Source organism: Carcharhinus amblyrhynchos, chromosome 19, assembly GCF_965287045.1.
Source record: "Carcharhinus amblyrhynchos chromosome 19, sCarAmb.v2.hapA, whole genome shotgun sequence".
NCBI lineage: Eukaryota > Metazoa > Chordata > Chondrichthyes > Carcharhiniformes > Carcharhinidae > Carcharhinus > Carcharhinus amblyrhynchos.
In genome coordinates this window covers 34,981,756-34,998,803 of record NC_137342.1, presented here as the reverse complement: position 1 = coordinate 34,998,803, position 17,048 = coordinate 34,981,756, and the positions used below count along the sequence as shown (strand labels likewise).

The window sequence follows — 17,048 nt, the reverse complement described above, 5'->3', positions numbered from 1 at the left end:
CCCTACAAACAGCAGGCCTTAAAAACTGCAAACTTAGTTTTGCTTTAATTTCATTTTGTCTTAGTACATCTTCTCAGACTTTTATTAACTTCAGTTAGTTCCAGTAAACATTTTTGGGATAGTCCTCGCACCCCCACACCCGGATTATATCCATAGACAGTACCATCACAATCAGTAACAGTCCAGGCCAAAAAAAGAGACTCCAGCACTGATAAATCAACAACAAATTCAATACATCATGGAATCCAATAATCCTGCCCTCCTTCCTGAAATACTTGTAAAATAATTGAATTAAGTAATCCCGAGCGTGACCCACAGTCCAATGGAACTAGATTTAAAATACCCTCTCGAATCTAGCAGATAATCTAATTGAGAGTGTAGTCCTCGGATTAAATCACTTCGGTGGGCGTGATACATAAACAGCAGTTTACTCTAAAAACTAATAACAAAATGACAGATCATTCAAACTTGAAAAAAACATGAATTCAGAACAATTTAAGCCTCCGCCAAAGTGACAATTCCCAACCTTTACTTATCATCGTGTTGTGATATTAATGTGACAGATACAGTCACCATACGCAATGGTGCAACTGCAAGATACTTGGGATCATATTAATAAAAGCGAAACAAACAAGGAAGTCGTTGACTTTAGCTGCGAGACAAACAGATCACCTGAAGCCAAAGTTAACTTTCTTTAGACAGTAGGACGTATGTTCTCTTACCGGGAGTTCTGACTGAAGACCGGAAGCTGACACGCTGATCAGAAGGACTTTGACTCAATCAATTCTGATGCTGCCTGTCCTGTCAGGTTTTCTACGGGACCAAAGATTTTTTCCCTCCTCTTCTGGATTTTGATCCGTGTGTGTATTCACTTTGTTGAAAGACGATCTATCTCCTCCGACCCTCCGATTTTTTTTCGCACCTCGATCTGCCAGCTAGTGACAGTCAGAGCGAAAGTACGTTTTATTCCCCCTTCAGCTCCCAGATAGAGGATGTGAAAGATTCAGCCTCACTTCCTGCGTTTCAAACTGAGTTACAATCATTTCACCGTAAAGTGACGCCGAGTTTACAGCTGTTCCTTACACTGTCCCCACCCTTCCGGGTTCCTGAGCCACACATTTTTTTTCCCAGTAGTCCCATACAAAGCGAGAGGAAACTAACCTTTACCTCAAAGGCACCTTGCTAATTGGGAGTGCGTGTGTAGAAAAGGGAAGCGGTAGAGAGAGAGCGCACTAGGTAAAACAGTGATCCAAATACTAGATTGTAAGTTTTTTTTTGAAGTGCAGCGACTTGTTAAGTCCGCAAACGCTGCAGACAGGTGCCTTGTATTAAAGTTTCACGTACCACCTTCTCTTAAAGTTCAGGAGGTAGAGGTTTCTGAGAGGCTGTTTCACTTGGCTGGAGAGTCAGAAATTAGAATTCATAGTCTCGGAATTAGGATTAAGATGTGGAGAGATTTATTCAAATCATAGAGCTCTGAATCTTTGGAATTTTCTAACCCACAGGGTAGTTGTGGTTGCTCAGTTGGAGTATATTCAAGAAATAATTAAAGACTTGCGTTTATAGTGCTTTTGACAACCACTGAACGATTTAAGATGCTTTACAGCCAATTAAGTTTTTTTTTTGAAGAGTAGCAAGTGTTGTAGGAAAGGGAGCAGCCAAATTCTACATACCAAGATTCCCCAAGCAGTGATGTGGTAATGACCAGAAAATCTGTTTCTGTGATGTTAATTCAGGATAAATATTTACCAAACACTCGGGAGAATGCCCCTGCTCCTCCTCAGATTTCTGCCACTGAATCTTTTACTCCTAGCTGAGGGGGCAGACAGGGTCTTGTTTTGAAAGACAGCACTTCTGTCAATGCAGCATTCCCGTAGTATTGCAATGGTCTTTTATTTTTATTTTTGTGTTTGTGTCCTGGGTAGGAAATGAACCCAGAACTTCCTAAGTGAGAAAAGCCCCAACTGTGGCAAGTGACTCAGATCAATGGATGCTTATGCACTCAGAAAATAAAGGGATATGGGGCTAGGCAGGAAATGGAGTTGATGTAAGAGAGAAAAATCTGAACTCCTTTACTTGCTATCTGTCTATAAGCAGAGGGTTTTTTGTTTTGTTTTAAAATGGGCTGTAACACTTATTCCAAAAATCCTTTATTTAACGAGTTTTTAAAGTGCCTTGAGCAAAGTCTCTCAGGATTAAACTGAAGTTTAATTTATTCACACATTCAAACCTGGGGGAGGATTGCAACTTCAGCCACGCAGCCATGGATATAGTAAGGGGATAGGAAAAAGGGTTTTACACTTATGAATGACCTCACAGTAAAAAGTGTGGCAAGGTAGCATAGTGGTTAGCACTGCTGCTCCATGGTGCCAGAGACTTGGATTCAATTCCAGTCTTGGGCACCTGACTATGTGGAGTTTGCACATTCCCCGTGTGTCTGTATGCATTTCCTCCGGGTGCTCTGGTTTCCTTCCATTGCAATACAATGGGAACATTGCATTGTCAGAAGCGCTATCTTTCAGCTGAGATGTTAAACCAAGTCGAAAGATGTGCGGCCGGTTTGCCGCTTAGTGTCAGGGAGATTAGCAGGGTAAATACGTGGGGTTAGGGGAATAGGGCCTGGGTGGGATTGTTGTTGGTGCAGGTTCAATGGGCTAAATGGCCTCCTTTTGCATTGTAGAAATTCTATGAAAAAGAACCACAAAAATAACATCAGTTCATGTGGTTGCCAGAGGTCCAAATCTAGAGGGTGCTATCTCATGGAAAGGTTTGAATTCAGGTAGGTCCCTGGCTGAAGGCAAAAGTACAGAGTTCCTTTGAAAATTACAGCAAACCAGTGAGATGAGGTTGATATTCAGAGATTTGCTCTGCTTGGTGGAGGCTCCCAGATAAACAGGCTGAGGAGGACTTGTTGCAGACTTGTTGGTCAGCTTGGAGTACTGTTGTCAGATCTTGGCAAATTGGAGTTAAATCAACAGACTGTCCTGCTTCAGAGTTCTCAATTGTAATAGAGATTTCAAATTGGTCACTCAAGTTATGTGATGTCATTCTTCCACAATTATTTCATGAAGAGATGTTTATTTGATGTCTGATCTGGCTTTTGTTTAGTGGCTTATAATGCCCTAGTTATTAGCCTCTAAAAGAGTCATTATTCATATTGATGACCGTGTTCCAGATAGCTGTTTTGGTAGACCCTTGAACTCTGCTAGAGGGGTAAGCTTATAAAAATACAAATGATGTACATTTCCTTTCAATAGTTCCTTCTTTTAATAGACCTTGACAGTCCCAGATGCAATATGCCAGGGCATGTCTTCAGTGCAATCCATATAATGTCTTAGTAGTCACCCTACAATTTCAGACAACAGGTGACTTGTGGTGGCCATTCTTTGCTTTTTAAAACAATAATATTGCTGAACCAAAGAATAAAGTTTATTTCCATACTTTATGAATACTTAGTGACATATCAACAATCATGATCTTATTAAAAGGTTGCAATGTCTGAACTTGCTGCTATTTCTAACATTCTTAACTTTGATCACACTGACCAGTCAACTTAGTTTTTTTCTGGTGCAGGTTGAGGGAGGAATGTGGGCTTTGAAAATGAGATAACTCACTGTGATTCTTGTCATGATCTTTAAATTCCACCAGGACTATCACAGAATTTTATAGCATAGTAACAGGCTATTTGGTAAAATCCTTAAACCCTTGGGTCTGAATACATAATTTAAGACGAGGTCTGCTTTGGTCCATAACAGTAAACTGAACAACTTGGTCAAAGAAACACAGGGATGGCCTATTTGAGAATTGTAAAAATCACACTATGGCTGCATTGGTGGGTACTGCAGCTTGCGTTAGAAAGGACACATAGAATGTCATTCTGAATCTAATTATATAGGAGCTAAGCTGGAAGGTTTTTGTGCTGACAGTGTTCCATTCTCCGGTGCTAATATATTTCAGCTTGATGATATAAACCCACTAACGAGAAAAGGAGCCACATGAAAGAAATTAAACATATACATGTACCTATATATGGAGGCAAGGAGTCGCACTAATTTATTTTCTTCCAATCCTTTCTCTGCCCTTTTTCATTTTCATGCTCATTTACCATTCTTAATGACGTTATTCCAGTAGTTATCTGTGAGCTTAGGCAGTGACTAGCAGGTTATACAACAGCCAAATCCCAACATGATCTAATTCTTGCTTCATATGTTTTCTAGCAGGGGTCACTAGCTTTTTTTCCCTTCCCTAGCACAATGGCATATAGATCAATCTTACTGTCCTACCATGGATAATATAAACCAGTGTAGCATAGGATCCAATGCTACACTGGTTTATGATATCCATGGGAGGACCTGACACCTTTCTGGGGTGCATGCTCAGTTCCACACTAAACAGTCACTCTTACCTATGGAGTTATGAAAATGTGTTAAACTCTCAAGTGTGACAAAATATTTATGCACAAAGACAGGCACTGTTTGACTCAACAGGTTCATGCTGGTGTTTATATTCAAGTCTCCTCCTAATATTTCTCATTGAAACCCATTAATATATGCTTCCATTGGCCTTTGTTGCAAGAGGATTGGAGTACAAGAGTAAGGAAGCCTTGCTGCAGTTGCAAAGAACATTGGTGAGATCATACCTAAACAGTTTTGGCTACAGTTTTGATCTATATCTAATGTGATTTGCCAAAGGGCAGCTCATTTGTTCATTTCTCTGTACTTTGTGGTGCTGCACTTTCCTCCTCTAGTGCTCATTAGACCCTCTCAGTTTTAATTTCAGTGAGTACTATGACTAAGAAAAAGATCACATGAGGTGATTTCTCATTTCCTTCCTTATGTGTGATTTCTTATGGTCGTGAGTTTCACATTCTAAGTACTTACTGAGTGAAGAAACTTATCCTGAATGACTATCTTATGATTATGGCCTCAAGTCTTGGGGCTGAATAAAGTGGCAGGTTTCAGTGGGTAGGACTCTCATCCTGAAGTGGGTAGATTACTGACTCCCACTCACTAATGTAGCACTCCATATAAATGGCGATAATCCAATTAATGACTGCAGGGCGGGTTCAGCTCAAAACATCACTGCATTGTCATTTCTCCATCCGATTGGAAATGGAGGGCAGAACATCCAGTGGCCAGAATCAAAGGTCTGAAAGGATGTCACGGCCACTTACTTCAAACGGCACCCGACAGAGTACAGCATCAGGTGCCCAGTGATTTATTGAAGTTAAAAACAATTTTTTTTTATTTTCAGCAAGATTCCGGGTACTGTCTGAAATATTATTATTCTGAAAAATATTTCAAATTCTGTGTAGACTTAGAATTAGGTTTTCTAGTCAATGAACACACATGGCATGAATTTTAATCTTCACATAATGTTAAGATCTGAATCTTGAGCAGCAACTTAGTTCTAATATATTTTCTTCCATTGATGGCCGAGAGAAAAGAGCGATAGAAGAGTCATGGAAGAAGGTCCTGAACTTCCCCATATTTCGATAATGATTTCCTCTGTACCCTCCTCCAGGCTGTGTCCTCCAGGTGTGAGATCCTGATGTCAGCTGATGGGAGAAGAAATTGGAGGCAATGCAGGAAGAGGCTAAATGACCTCTTGAGAGCCACACAGTTAAGTACATCCTCCATTGAAGAAACAGGGAAGGCTTGATAATATTCAAGACTTGAGAATACGTCACAATTCTGAGGTAGCATTATGCACCAATGTCATTGCTTGTGGAGCATTGTTGTGGTTCTGGGAATGGGTCGCCTTAATCTTAACATAGGTACACACATATTGACTGCTAATCATTGTGCAGGCATTACTCACAAGAGATTAAATTTGTGGAGAATAAACATCACAGCAATGTCAACTTTATTTCAGGCAGAGTGGGCCCACAGTGTCCAGGAGGATAAACAGGACTGGAGGTGATGTGCCCAATTTGGGAATTCTCACACCAGTGGAGGAGGACGTTCAGCTGTTGTCCTTCACATAATGTGTTGTAAGGTTTTATGTTGTCTCAAAGAACAGGTCAGCACTGGAAACAGGCCCTTCGGCCCTCTAAGCCTGTGCCACTCATTGGTCCGATTAGACCATTGGTTTGTATCCCTCCATTCCCAGTCTGCTCATGTGACTATCCAGGTAAGTCTTAAACGATCCCAGCATGTCTGCCTCCACCACGCTACTTGGCAGCGCATTCCAAGTCCCCACCACCCTCTGTGTAAAAAAAAATCCCTCTGATATCTGAGTTATACCTCGCCCCTCTCACCTTGAACCCGTGACCCCTCATGATCGTCACCTCTGTTCTGGGAAAAAGCTTCCCACTGTTCACCCTATCCATACCCTTCATAATTTTGTACACCTCTATTAGGTCTCCCCTCGTTCTCCGTCTTTCCAGGGAGAACAACCCCAGTTTACCCAATCTCTCCTCATAGCTAAGACCCTCAATACCAGGCAACATCCTGGTAAACCTCCTCTGCATGACTTCTTCTCGTGAAGAAGTTTGGAGGCTTGTATGGTCATTTATTAATTACACATCGGTAAAAGTATATATAGGATACAATCCTGACTAGGTGCTCTCATGCTGATTTCTACAAGATTCATTATGACGCCTGGGTGACTCTACATCATAATGTGGGTGCTGCTGTTTCCCCAGTCACGTTAATCCTACAGTCCCAAACACCCTAATACTATATGTTTCCCCAAATGTATTTGACAGTAATAAATAAACTTTAAATTTAAACTATTTACAATGATATTTACATGCTTCCCCTTCTCCCTCCAAAGTTTCTGACTTTACAGATTCAGATCATCTAGAAGCTTTTTATGACTTTTCCAGATCTCGTTTTCATATTTGGAGGAGCAGTAGTCTCAGCCGCTTTGGGTGACTTTGTTGGTCTGGTGTTGAAGTTGTATGCTTAATGTTGCAATTATTTAGGTTTCTACATCTGGGGCACTTGAAAGTACAATAGGAGGTTCACCATGAGGAATGCAAAGATGTTTCCTGTTCAATAGATAATGCCTTCTCTTATACCTATGTTACTGTGAGGGTCTTTATTTCAATAACTGCATATCTCATCTCTATGTCTGACAGACACATTTTGTACTGGCTGGGAACCTCCATTGAGTTGCTGTTAGAACAAAACTGCCCTTGTCTGATTGATGAGGATAGGGATAGTTCAGAGATACTGAGTTAGGATATCTGGCGACAGCAGATTGTCATTGATCTGAGAAAATTCTGGCTCTTGGTTTGTATCTAAATGCCATGCTTACACCTTTTTGAGAAGGTGTCAGAGGTTCTGTGAAGTGTGCCAGTTGGGCTTCATGTTCCTCAACATTCACACTGTGGACAAGAATATCATCCACATGGCAAATGACTCCTTTTAGGCCTTGTAAGGTGGCTGACATTGTGGACGGTAAAATCGCAAGTGCCAAGATAATGCTGAAGAGCAAACAATTGAAGCAGAATCTGCCAAATGGGGAGATAAAAATTGTCAGCAACTTAGATTTCTTGTCTAATGCAACCTAGTAGGAGCTACTGTTGCCATCAAGTTTTGAGAACATGGTACTTTTTCAGAGTTTTATCAAGTTGCTATCCACTGATGGTATTGGTTGGATTTCCCTCGCTACTGCCTTGTGAAATTGTGTCAGGTCAACACAGATGCAAATGGATTCATTTGGCTTCAGAACTGAGACCAACCCTGAACACCATTCTGTTGGCTGAATGATGGGGGAGATGATCCCTCACTGTAGCCATCTCATCAAGTTGCTGTTGTACTTACTTCATAAGTGGGTGTGATATTTTCCATGGTGTAAAAGAGTACATGAGTTTGGCATTGTTTCTCAGTGTTATACTGAAAGTAGTATTCAGTTGCCCAGCCCAGTGAAAAGTTTTGGAAAATTTTTCTTAAAATCAGCACCAGATTCTTGCTGTTAATCTTCATTTATCTTTTAGATGAGGTTGTGGTCAATTCACTTTTCCTACTTGGGGGAAAACTCTTTACCCTGGGTTGTCTCCATTTTTGATTGTTTTCATATTGTTTGAAACAGATCTTCAACTTGGAGCTTGATGGCTTCTGGTCCATTATAGCTGTGTTTTAGATGGCTTCAGGCATTATTTCACTACCCATGGTTCCTTATCCAACAGGGCAATTACACCGAGTTCTCTGTTTAATGGAAAATTTGTGAGGTGCTCATGTACAGAGATGTCAGCATTCCAAAATATGAATGTGGAATCCATAATTTCTCCCAAGAAGCATTGTTGGATGACTCCTTAAGTGTAGCTCATCGATCTATGGATTCTTCTGGAATCCTCCACAGGTATCAAAGTCTTGGACTTGCACATCTTCACAAAGTGCCCCAGGTGGTTGCAGTGAAAGCAGTACATTCTAATTGCTGGACACTACTTGTGCTTATGAGGGCTTTTGATGCCACAGCATTGATATGGTCTGGCTACCATCTTGTGTTTTGCTTGGGTATTGCTTTTCTTGCCCTAGATTCTACTTGCCCTTTTATTGCTTTATGGGCTGTACCATGGTTTAACTTTGCCATGCCAAATAAATTAGTTTTGCTACTGGACTTCCAATTGTCTGATGATTTTACATGGCTTTTTCCAAAGTTAGATCATCTTTGGATTGGAGTATTTTCAAAAGAGTAGCATTGGCCACTTGACTACTCTTCAATCTCTTATGAGCTCTATCTTAATTTCACCATAGTCACAACCTTCAGCCAATTGGCATAACTATTTTATAATAGAGTCTATGGGTACCCTGGAATTTTGGACTTTCTTGTTAAATTTTGCTTGCTCCAAAATTTTATTGCTTCTTAGGTTAAAATGGGTGTCAAAGGACTTCATAGCCTCTTCAAAGTTATTGGAAGATTTATTTATTCTTTGGTGTTATATTGTCAGTTATTGGACCTACTGAATATAATAGTGTATTCACATACTCAGGATTTGTTTTCTTACTCAAGTATAATGTTTGATTTGATTTATTATTGTCACATGTATTAATATACAGTAAAATATATTGTTTCTTGTGCGCTATACAGACAAAACATATCGTTCATAGAGAAGAAAACATGAGAATGCAGAATGTCATGTTACAGTCATAGCTGCAGTGATCAACTTAATGCAAGTTAAATCCATTCAAAAATCTGACAGCAGCAGGAAAGAATCTGTTCTTGATTGGCACGTGACCTCAGACTTTTGAATCTTTTCCCTGAAGGAAGAGGTGGAAGAGACAATATCCAGGATGCATGGGGTCCTTAATTATGCTGGCTGCTTTGCTGAAACATCGGGAAGTGTAGATAGTGTCAATGGATTTAAGGCTCGTTTGCATGATGGATTGGGCTACATTCACAACCTTTTGTAATTCCTTGCAGTCTTGGTCAGAACAGGAGCCATACCAAGCTGTGATACAACCAGAAAAAATGTTTTCTATGGTGCAACTGTAGAAGTTGGCAAGAGTTGTAGCTGACATGCCAAATTTCCTTAGTCTTCTGAGAAAGTAGAGGCGTTGTTGGGCTTTCTTAACTATAGGATTGGTATGGGGGGGGGCGGGGGGGGTGGAGACAAGGACAGCTGGTTGAAGATCTGGACACCTAAAAATGTGAAGCTCTTGACTACTTTGCCCCCATTGCTCGACAACATTGCTTGACAATCACCAGGCAAGACTGTTCCCTTCCTGTTGGCGAACACTTCAGTGGTCATGGGCATTCAGCCTCTGACCTTCGGGTAAGCATTCTCCAAGGCGGCCTTCACGACACACGACAGTGCAGAGTCGCTGAACAGAGACTGATAGCCAAGTTCCGCACACATGAGGACGGTCTCAACAGGGATCTTGGGTTCATGTCGCACTATCTGTAACCCCTGTGACTTGCCTGGGTTTGCAAAACCTCACTTACTGTACTGTCTGGAGACAATACACATCTCTGTAACCTGTGATCAGTGCTCCTTCCACTCACATTGTCAGCCACTTCAGGTCTTGAACAGCAGGTTAGGTGTAAGGATTCGCATTCTAATCAGTAATCTCTAAACTGTCTGTGCTTTATATGCTCTGTCTGAGGCCAGAACTCTCCATTCACCTGACGAAGGGACTAACCCGAAAGCTTGTGAGTCTATTATCAAATAAATCGGTTGGACTAAAACCTGGTGTTGTCAGACTTTTTACTCTCATTGATGTAGACAAGGGCATGTTTTCCTTTACACTTCCTGAAGTCAATGACCATTTCCTTTGTTCTGTTGACATTGAGGGAGTGATTATTGTTGCTGCACCAGTTCACCAGATTCTCTATCTCATTCCTACACTCTGCCTCATCATTGTCTGAGATCAGACCCACTATCGTGGTGTCTTCAGCAAACTTGAAAATCAAATTGGGGGAGAATTTGGCCGCACAGTCATAGGTATATAGTGAGTATAGTAGGGAGCTGAGAACACAGCCTTGTGGGGCACCAGTGTTGAGGATGATTGTGAAGGAGGTGTTGTTGCTTATCCTTACTGATTGTGGTCTGTGAGTTAGGAAGTTCAACATCCAGTTGCAGAGGGAGGAGCCAAGGTCCGGTTTGGAGATGAGTTTCGTGGGAATAATAGTGTTGAAGGCTGAGCTATAGTCAATAAATAGGAGTCTGACATAGGTGTTCTTGTTATTTAGGTATTCCAGCATTGAGTGCAAGGCCAGGGAAATGGACCTGCTGTGGCGGTAGGCAAATGTAATGAATCCAGGCAGTCTGGGAGGGTGGGATTGAGTTGTGCCATGACTAACCTTTCGAAGCACTTCATAATGATGGATGTCAGCGCTACAGGCCGATAGTCATTAAGGCACGCTGTTTGGTTTTTCTTAGCTAACGAGATGACGGTCACCTTCTTGAGCCAGATAAGGACCTTAGATTGTTGCAAAGACAGGTTGAAGATGTCTATGAATACCTCCGCCAGCATCCAAGCTCAAGAAAACAACTAGATGACCAAGATGATTAGTTCAAAAGATTTTCTGCAGAATCACAAGTTTAAAATGGCTCCATAACCACAATGGGAGCCCAAGAGTGGGAGGGAAGGAAAAAACTGAAAGCAGTATTTCTCTATGCTGGAAACAGCCATTGATGGTAAATCAACATTGCAGGTGTCAGGGGCAGACCAGGTACAAAACCGGGCATAATGGAGAAGGATATTTTTAAGATATATGATAACATTATAACACTGGGCGTGCATTCAGATCCTGCACAGATATCTCAAAAATATCCTTCTCCATTATTATGCCCGGTTTTGTACCTGGTCTGCCCCTGACACCTGCAATGTTGATTTACCATCAATGGTTGTTTCCAGTTTTTTCAGTTTTTTCCTTCCCTCCCACTCTTGGGCTCCCATTGTGGTTATGGAGCCATTTTAAACTTGTGATTCTGCAGAAAATCTTTTGAACTAATCATCTTGGTCATCTAGTTGTTTTCTTGAGCTTGGATCATGGAACTGAAGCCAATTTTTCAGTCTGACTTACCTTTAAAATTATTTTTTTCATTTGAATGCAGTTGCCATGTTATGGTATCAACTTTGGATCTGGGTTGCAGCATTCTTCGAGCCACGTTCATTAAACAATCAGTCTGCCAGTGCTGTCTGATAATTGCATCAAATTGAATAGCTTATTTCTGACTTTCCTTTGGAATTTGTTTACTTAGCTTGCTCACCCTTTTGTGATCTGGTAGATTCTTTGATTCTACTTTTGATTGGGTCTGGCAACAGACATCCACATGGTCTGGTGGAGTACTTTTACATTGCACAGTGGATTTTTCTTCTACTTTTCAGCCTCCATACCTGTAATGGAGTTTCTTGGAAATTCAAAGGATACAAAGTTTCCTGGTAGAAACGCAGTGCGTCCTTTGCAGGTGTACCTATGTCTATTGACCTTACCAGTTCAGAGGGACTGACAGTCACCGAGGAAAAGAGGAAGCCTTGGAGGGTGGACCTTCACATTCTCTCTCTGCAGTAAGCACCAATTCAGATACTTGCACTTGGCAAGAATTAAAAGTGGTAGGATGAGGGAAAGAACAATGTGGTGAGGTCACTTCACATTCACACATGTTGATGCCAGAGTGTGATGGAGCAGGTCATGAGCAGTTGGAGGAGCGTTCAAGGTAATCTAGAGGTTGAGTTTGATGATGAGCTGCTGGGGTTGTCTGTGAGGTACAGATGCTGGTTATCTAGCACAAGGTGCATGGAGATTTGGCACTTATACTACAGGCGTTGGGTTCTCTGGCTTGGACTGCAGAGGTGTCCATCCAGACCATTCATGACAGCCAGCAAAATACATCATGATGAGCAGCAAACACTATAATGGGAGGAAGAAACTATCATGGTTATTCAAGGAAATTAAGGGGGATATCAAGTTGAAAGCAGAAACATAAGATGGCAAAGGTTAGCGATAGGCCAGAAGCATCAGAAAGATTCAGAATGCAGCAAAGGTAGACTAAAAAAGTAATCAGTAAGGAGAAAATAAACTATGATAGCAAGCATAAAACAGACAGTAAGACCTTTTTTAAGTACACTAAAAGGAAGAGAGAAGTAAAAGAAAGCATTGGCCCTTAGAGATGAAACTTGGGGAGTAATTACGGGGAACAAGGAAATGGCAAAGGAGTTAAATAGATACTTTGCATCTTTCTTACTGCAGAGAATATTACAAACATCCCAGGAAAAGTAAAAAATACAGGTATTGAATACAGTCACCATCAACAGAGAATTAGTTTTAGGCAAACTAATGGGGTAAAAGGCTGACAAGTCCCCTGGACCTGATGGCTTGCGCCCCAGGATTTTAAAGGAGATAGCTACAGAGATTGTGGATGCATTGGCAGTAATTTTCCAAAAATATTTGGATTCTGGAACTGTGCTAAAGAATTGGAAAACTGCCAATGTGGTACCCTTGTTCAAAAAGGGAAGGGAGTAAAATGCAGGAAACTAAACCCAATTAGTCTAACTTCAGTTATTAGGAAAATATTAGAATTTTTATTAAAGAACGAATAACAGTGCATTTGGAAAATCCATAATCTGATGAGGTTGAGTCAACACGGTTTCATGAAAGAGAAATCATGTCCGACAAATTTGCTAGACTTCTTTGAGGAGGTATCAGCCAGAGTAGATAGAGAAGAGACAGTCAGTGTTGTATATTTGGATTTTCAGAAGGCATTTGATAAGGTGTCACACAACAGGCTACTATTGTTTACAAGATAAAAGCTCATGGTGTTTGAGATAATATTCTGGCATGGATAGAGGATTAGCTAACTAACAGGAAGCAAAGTAGCGAGAAGGGATTTTTTTTAGGCTGGAGGGCAGTAACCAGTGCAGTGCCACAGGAATCACTGCTGAGACTGCAGTTCTTCACAATCTATATTATAATTTGGAGAAAGGAACATGGAGGAAGGAATAGAGTGCACTATGGCCAAGTTTGCAGATGATATAAACTTGGGAGGGAAGGCAGGTTATAATGAGGATATAAATAGTTTGAGTGATATTGACAAAATAAGTGAGTGGGCAGGAAAGTTGGCAAATGGAATTCAATGTGGGAAAATATGATTTTGTTCATTTTGCAAGAGAGAATGAGAAGCTGGATTATTATTTAAAAGGAGAAAGCTGCAAGACAAACGGACTTGAGGATTTTTGTTCATGAAACCCAGAAAGCTAGCAAAGAGGTACAGAAGGTAATAAGGAAGGCAAATGGGATGCTGGCTTTTATTTCAAGGGGGCTAGAGTAAAAAAGAGCTGCTACTACATCTAAATAAGATACTAGTGAGATCACATTTAGGAAACTGTGTATTGCTTTAGTTCCCTCATTTAATGCCATATTCCTGCTTGTGGGTAGCACATATGTAAAGCCTGCCTGGTGAGGTTCCTGCTGGTGTGCCGAGTGAATGGCGGGAGGCTGGTGAATGGGCCGAACATACTAATGACATTCACATTAGTAGTTTGCATAATTAATGGGTTGCCACCCGCTCTGGGTGGGAATTGAATTGGGGCCGGCAGGGTGGGTTGGCTGAATCCCAACAGTCCTCACGCATGTTGGGAATCCTGAATTTTGGCTGATCCCCATTCATTGGGGCATCAAGATTCCTGTTGGCTCTCTGGAGAGGTAGGAGAATTGAACCCATAATCTCTGTTCGAGTACATCGTGTTGAACCTTCTCAAATACCTTTTATCTCCTTTTCATTATATAGACACTAGAACTGTGAACACAGAAGAAAAAAGACTGCCTACTGTCTTCTACGTTCACTTGTGTCTAATTTTTTTTTATTAATTTCATTGTCTTATGTTTAGTCTTTTGCAGCTGTTGGGGTGCTTTGTACAAGGGTGCTGCTTTTGAGTCCTTCCTTGAGTAAGTTCCACGTTTTAGATTTGCTTCTTTATTCCTTGCCATGGTTTTTTTCTTGGGCATTTTCTGTCATCAAGTTTGTTCTTCCTCATCCTCAATCAAAACAGTTCTTTTTTCTTCTCCTTTTCTTTTGGCTTTATTATTCACAGTTCTGGAATTCCCCCTTAGCTGCCAGTGGCGGGGAAAGGCAAAGACTTTGAGATGACGTAAGAGTCTTCCTTAGGTTTTTGTGTAGAATTGCACTCAAATTGTACCTTACGACAGCAATATAAAAAAGATAAAATTCTGAAAAGTGCAAATGTTGAACATTTTAACAACAACAGAAAATTCTAGAAATTAGAGCTTTGAGGTTTATATTTGTATTCTTTATTCAGGCAATGACAGTGATGCTGGATATTTCCAGAATTTTCTTTATTTTTGAAATTAATTTTGGTTTGGATATTTCCATTTTTCATAAACAAAACACACCCTTAAAATTTGTACAACATAATCATTTCACCAAATATATATATATCAGTTGGTTCATCTAACTCACATTTCTCATAAAAGAAAACAAGTAACAGGGTGGCAAGAATAAAGACAAATGCTACAAAGAAATGGAAAAGAGCCACACACCCTCACATACACTATGATAGAGAGAGTGTGGTACACTCTACAGATGGAGCCCATATATTTAAAATAGGGGGCCCCATACTTTTTGGAATGAGTTTGACATTGATGGGGAGCAGAGAAGAAGATGAACTCTTTGCCCTTAGGGTGTAATGTTTGCCAAACATCCAAGTAGCCCAATTCTATGTATACAGAACTAATGCCTTTGCCTGTTGAGTGAGTGAATTCCTAATTATGGGAAGCTTGTCCATCAAAGGATTTAGATGGCAGTTGAAGTCCTGGCCTGGTCTCTTCCTTCTTTGGATGGTTGATTGCCTGTCCATCCGCCCTCCTCATCCCTGGCCTGGAGTCTGAGAGTCGCCCCTTTGCTTCCCTTGACGGATGTTGGCCAGTGCATTATCTTGGTTCTTGTCACTGGCTGACTCCCTCATATAAGGTCTATGACCTCATTGTTGTCTCAGGCTGCTGGGCCCAAATTTCAGAAACTGGCTGCTGCTTTATTGATGGAAAGCTCAAACTTCAGACTAGACAATCAGGAGATCCGTCTGGACTGCTGTCAAGTCACACCATCTCTCAATGTCTGTGACAGTGTTTTCCTGCTCTAACAGGACTCCACCAATCAGAGCCAGATGTTCTTCTGCAATGACTACTGCTCATCAGCAAATTGAGAACTACCAGACTCTGAGTGGTGCTTCCACAGCTATCTCTCAGTACAGGGACCCTCACTGTTTGGGGCTCCTCATTGCAAGTCTGCCTCTGACTGAACCTGTAGTCATCTTCAATCTAAGATTCTAGAATTCTCATCTGTCCTTTTTAAACATGTTCCTTAAAAACCAGAGTACTCCTTGAACAAAAGTTTAGTCACCTGTCTTAATATCAGTTATATTAATGGCTTTCTCCTGCTTTTACTTTCTAATGTTATATAGGCACAGTGGCAGCAATTCTACTTCTGGACTAGAAGCTCTGAGTTTGAGTCCAAAGCTAAGACTTCTTAATCATGGAAGGAACATCCAATGGATTAGTAATCAGCTCCAGAATCTTTCCACCACTTATCCCCCACTATTCTCCAAAGGATTTAAAGAAGTCATATTGGACTTGAAGAAACATTGTTTCTCTCTCCATAGATGCTGCCAGCCCTGCTGAGTTTATCCAGCAGTTCCTGTTTTTATTTAATATGATCTTCTTGGGCTTGGTGTCAATTTTTCTTTTATTTACTCCTAGTAAGTGCTTGGGAACATTTTACCATGTTAAAAGTATGATCTAAGTGCCAATCTTTGTCCTATAAGGGTGACCTCTAATTTTAAAATTGTCCCGTAGTTCTGGAGTCATCCATAGTGATTGTTGTAGGAGCTAATGTATGCACATTGAGATCCCACAAAATGTGATAATGATTAGATAAGCGGTTTTAGATTTTGGTTGCAAAATAGCTACTGGGGCCCAGGACACTGGGGAGAAAACTTTGACCTTATTCAAATAATAGAATCTTTAACATCCATCTGAGAGGGCAAATGTGGAATCAACTCATGCCTCATCCAAGAGATGGTACCTTCAACAGAACAGTGCTTCTTCACTGGACTGTGAGGCTAGATTTTGTGCCCAAATCCCTGAAGTAGAACCCTCATTCACAGCCATCTAACTCAGAGGAAGGAGTGTTACCATTGAGGCATAGTTGACGTTTACCTCCACATTTTAAATTTGATCCCTTCTAATCTCCATACTTTAGTATGTGTTGTGGACAAAATTTATATTCAGGTATTTATCTCCTTGCTTGACTCCAAATATAAATTATAGTTTTAATTGAGAAACTATTCTGCATATTCATTGCAATGTTACTCAATGAAGGTAAAAGAAATGCATATCTGTATTGTCTCATACATATTAAATTCTTGCTTTATTCATGCTGTCTTGGCCATGTACTGGAATCTATCACAACAAAACCAGTAACTAAACTCAGAGAATGAGTTTATTCCACATTCAGACACATGACCATCAAAGACGTTTTCACCTCAAAAAATGCAAGTCAGTTCATTCGAAGCAGCAATGTAACCATATACAAGACCTAACATGCCTTTATTGGATGGTTGCCTTTTTAATCATTCCTG

At 40.7% G+C, this 17,048-nt stretch overlaps 1 protein-coding gene across 1 annotated transcript in view; it reads right to left on the bottom strand.

Moving 5' to 3' along the window:
- Nucleotides 1-1,082, bottom strand: part of LOC145355451 (interferon regulatory factor 6-like) — a 46,550-nt gene extending 45,468 nt beyond the window's left edge. The window contains exon 1 of the mRNA XM_080207573.1: nt 723-1,082. The gene's annotated coding sequence lies outside the window, so the exon portion shown is untranslated. The remainder of the gene's footprint in view (nt 1-722) is intronic.
- Nucleotides 1,083-17,048: the final 15,966 nt, after the last annotated feature.